This window comes from Amblyomma mixtum, chromosome 3, assembly GCF_055824585.1.
Source record: "Amblyomma mixtum isolate Tamu chromosome 3, ASM5582458v1, whole genome shotgun sequence".
In the NCBI taxonomy this organism is placed as follows: Eukaryota; Metazoa; Arthropoda; class Arachnida; order Ixodida; family Ixodidae; genus Amblyomma; species Amblyomma mixtum.
In genome coordinates this window covers 38,278,569-38,283,506 of record NC_143014.1, presented here as the reverse complement: position 1 = coordinate 38,283,506, position 4,938 = coordinate 38,278,569, and positions in this window count along the sequence as shown.

The following is a 4,938-nucleotide window of genomic DNA, read 5'->3' as shown; positions in this document are numbered from 1 at the left end:
GATGGCCTTGCTTGAATGTTTCAGTGTTGCATTGCTGGCTCGTGTTTGCTGATATGTTTTTTGTTCTTTTGAACTCACACTGTCTACTGTCTGTTAAAGGCATGGAGAAAGAGGAATAAGGAGGGAGCATCATATGGTACTCTTGAAACGTAGTCACAAAAGTTCTTGAAAATAAGAAATTCGGCAGACACACTTAAGACTGCTTACATGTGGGAATGCGAGAGCATTACTGTCCCTGGGTACATTGACACCTTCCCACACATGCACACACACACCACCCAACCACACATGTGCGTATGACACCACCCAGAACGCTGTATGTCAAACGGTTGCATCACAGTTTTCATACGAGAATTCGTATTTGGGGAAAGGAAATGGCACAGTAACTGTCACACCTCAGTGGACACCTCAACCGGGCCTTGAGGAAAGGGGGCAAAGAGTCTGGGAAGGCATACAATTGAAGGTGCATATGTCATTGGTTTGAATTCCTGTCACAAACTAGCCGACAATTTGACTAGCACATGTAAGCAATATGCAGCAAAAAATCTTATGACATCACCCGGAACACTGTACGACAAATGGATGTGTCGCAGTGTTTGTACGAATGTTGTCGGGAAAACTGGTACGACATGGAGGCCAACCAGTGGTGAGTATATGTAGACAAATGATGTATAGTATTTTCTGAACTGGTGGTGCTGAGCTTGCGGTGTGCATCATGTGACCGCATGATGACATCACTCTGTTTCTCCTTGCAATCGCTAAGATTTTCTGTACCATCTGTGAGAACGCAGACAAAGACACTCCACTGGCTTTTTTCGTTATGGGACTAGTAATGCTTTCACATTTAAAAAAAAAAATAATAAGATCACGTTTACACTGCTGCCAAAGTTGAGCATCTACTAAAACAGCCCTTGAAATCAATGAGAGCCTTGCAAGTAGTAGTGTTGTAAAGTTTTTTTCCTGAGCACTGAACAAGAACTTTGATATCGTGGCATACGGCAGCTTGAATGAATGGTGTTTCAGGGCACCTTTAATGTGTTATGTGTAATGCTTTCATTTGGCTTCACTTAACATCTCTGTATGCTTGTAGTTAGTTACGTTTAAAATATGCCCATTCTGTGTGTTTTCTTTGAGCAGTTGGGAATATGGAAGCAGTTGCCTCTTCTCTGTTGGTGTAGCTGACTTACCAGGAATGTGGATGTGCCTTGACTACAAGAATGCCAGATTGAATAGCTTGGTTGCAGTTTTGGCAACATTTTGGAAACATTTGCAGATGACTATTTAGTTAAAAATTGAATTGCATTATTGTGCAACCTGTGTACAGGCATTACTTGTTGCCTTGGCAAATTTTTGTAATGCTGTGTATTATCAAGCTCAATTTTGTGTACTTGTTTAATAGCTTGCTTTCAGTTTAGGTTTTGGGTGAAGTGATGCAGACTGCTTCCACTTGAAGTAGTCCATAATTATTGTTCAGGGCCAAAAATCATGACGTGCCTAATTGTAACTGAACGACAAAAGAGGAAAGTTGAGAATTTGTTCTTGGAGTTTGGAATGGCTCAAATTATAATATAGCCTGATTTCTCAATTTTGGTGCTTGCAGAATTGAGCCATAGATTGCAGTAATTTTTTTATCTTAGCTCTGAAGAATGTACCAACAAGGCTGTACTGAGTGGCTTGCAGTTATAAATCCATTGTCAGTAACTTCAAACTGCAAATGGTTTCAGAGTGAGAAGGTATGTATAAAGGCCTTGAAGGTTTTTCTTTGAAAGTTTGTTTGAGAATCTTGTTGATATTTCTATTTTTCACTGTTACCATTGCCTTTTTGGCTTTTGGGTGCAAGATTTAGTGCAGTACGTGGATTTTCACTCGGATTTTTAGTGCATTTTCTTATTGCCATTACTTTGTATGTTCTTTTTATTTGTTGCTTTGCATATTATTGAGCTCTATTGAGCCACTACTTTTTTTCTGCATGTGTGTGTCCTGGTAATTTTATCTCGACATCAAGCAGTGTACAGTACTGTAAATTTTCACAAATGTACAATAAAATTGAAAAATTTCATGAGACAAACATGTTGCTTTACCTCGAGACTGCTTTACCGCAGCACTTTGCCTGTGGCTACATATTTCACTTAAGGTCGGTATTTATTTATCTGTGACGCTGTGTGTGCCGCGCGGCATAAAACGTGGTGTTTGTCACGAACGGTAGAATAAGTTGCAGAAATGCATGAAGCCCGGTTACGTGTAAAAAGTCACATAAGCTTCGGGCGTAAATGTTTTTCGTTACCCACACGTTCAAACTAGAGTCATTGTTTGCAGACAGTCCTGCCTCTTGAAGAACTCTAGCGCGCACCAGTGAAGTTCCGGGACATGTCCACAGTAGGTGGTGGACATTGGTGTCGGAAGCGGGTGCCTCGCAGTGAGGGCATTTTTGCGGCGCAGGAATCTTGTCACTTTTCCACTGGTTGCGAACTGCAGGCGTAAGGGCCACTCCGACACGCAGCCGCCTCAGAGAGACCTCCTCCACCCGTGATAGATTGGGGGGAAGGGGGTAGGTACACGGGGGAATAAGAGCACGTGTACGCTGCCTGAGGGAGGCTGAAGATGTTAGATGTGTCAGAAGTGGATCTGGTGGCAAAGAGGCAGGTGGAGTTTGTGGAGTGTCAGTCTCATGAGATATCATGTCAGGTGCGATGCTGTGGACATCTGTGCGAGCTTGAACCCACTGAATGCGTATAGGCACCGGGTAAGATTTACAAGCAGCATGTATGGCCTGGGAAACCCGAAGGGTACCGCGGACTTTCTTTAGATGCTTCACGGCTTCTTGTGAATGGGTACATAGGTGCACCTGGTTATAAGGAGGGTCGTCAGGTAAAGCTGCTATGGCATTTAATATCACTTGCAGCTCCAAAGAAAGAAATGATGAAGTGTCAGTAGAGTAGGTTTGTCGGCCGTAGAGTTGAGGGTGTGTCGGGCTTATAAAAGCAGTTGATCCTCCTGTTGGGGTTATGGCGACCTCTGTGTAAAGAGTGCAGCTGTCATGTTGCGTAGAAAAACCTTGTGGTAACGGCGGTGAGAAGAACTCTGACTTCTTATGAAGAGCAGGCTTGTTTGATGTGATGTGACAGTAGTCCCATGGAGGTGGTTGAGGCGCGAACATCGGACGAAGAGAAACTTTCCGTGCTCTATTTGTTTGTCTCTGGGTAATTAAATCTTCCAGTGTGTTGAGCTGCGCATACTCCTGCAGCGGTATTTCTGTGCTACAAAATAGGTGTTTATAACTCCTTGTAATGAAGTCTCAAGGGTTCGTTTTTATTCATGCAGATCAATTTCTCTCCTTGTAGATAAATGAAACAGCTTATGGCACACACATGGATGTTTCAGCTGAGTAAGCCCAAGCATTTAGTCAAAAAACATGCCCTATGAAGATTTGACTAGTGCAGGGTTGCAGGCAGTTTATCAAGCATGAAATGCTGAGGGTTAGACACTGCTACTGAGCTGGAGGAACAGTGTTCAATCCTGGCCACGGTGGTTGCTTTTCGATAGAGGCGAAACATAAGAGGCGCCCGTGTACTGTGCGATGTCGGCGCACGTTAAAGAACCCCAAATGGTATAAATTAATTCGGGACAGTCCACTAAAGCGTCCCTCATAGTCCATATGTCTGTAAGGGACCTTCAACCCCACAGTTTACAGAAATGCTTTTGCTACAGTTTTCTAGGCATTTAGGCGAACATCGTACGCAGGATGTGCAGAACCTGAAGCAGAACTTTCCAAAACTTTCCGCCCGAATAGCACGCAGCTGGATGACTTTGATTCTCATTAAAAAAAAAAAAAAGATCATCATAGATTTTCTCTAGTTGTCCTGAAAGACCTTCAGTAGCTGGTAATTCTAGCGCAACGATAAAGTCTTGCATAAATTTAAGTTTGTTCCCTTACTGTTATTGAATATTGTCTGTTAAAGATAGTAATGGCCCCAAGTTTGACTTGGCACTGATCGCATGTGGTTGCATTTTAGTTACCACTGTGGCAGAATTTAGAATTTTTTCAGAAGGTGCCTTTAGCTTATTAATCCCCAGTTTTGATACATTCAAACGTTAACCAGCTCTTGTGACACATGCGTCGGTTATTCCAAAGAGTCTAGTCCACTTATAACGGCTGCATTTAGAACGAACGATCGCTTATTACGAACAAGGGTAAATATATCGTCAAAATGTATATATATATATATTGGGGCTCTGTCGTTGCATCTCAGAGAAAACGAACGTCGGTGGCCGCATCATACGTTTAGAACAAACGAGAAAGCGCCGTAATCTCGCCCCTGCAGTCGAAAAACTCACGCTTCCCACTAGTGCGCAGACCGAAAACGTCTCTCAGCTTCCATGGTCTCGGGAGAAAATTCCAAGGTTCCAAAAAAAGCAAAAAAAAAAAAATAGAGATCACTGCGGCGTCTCGCATTAGGAGAATGCGAAAGCATTGACGCCTCCTCGGCAGTCGCCTCTCTTTATCGTTTTCTTTTTGTTTGTTAATTTAACTACTGAATTAGCATAAGTATCTTATGAGCATAAGATAATTGCGCTAATCAGAGTAAATAAATTGATCATTAATTAAAACACTTCTGGTAAATATTGATTTATTTACCCTCATTACACCTTCCTTCACGTCAATCAACCATTTTGGTTTTTCAAATTTGGCGCCGTGGTTGCTTTCCAGTCCACTTACTATATTCCCGTACAACCTATTCAACCGTCCAATAGTTTTTGCTGATAACTAATTAATCTATGTCAATAAAACTTTTTGTTCGATTAATTATCACTCGTCAGATACATTTCAATTCATTTCAAACTTTTCACTCCTTTAACTATTTTTGCACTATTTTGCCGTTCACAGTTGTTTTGCCGTCCGCGCTATTTTGATGTTTTTTTTTTACCTTTTTGGTTCTA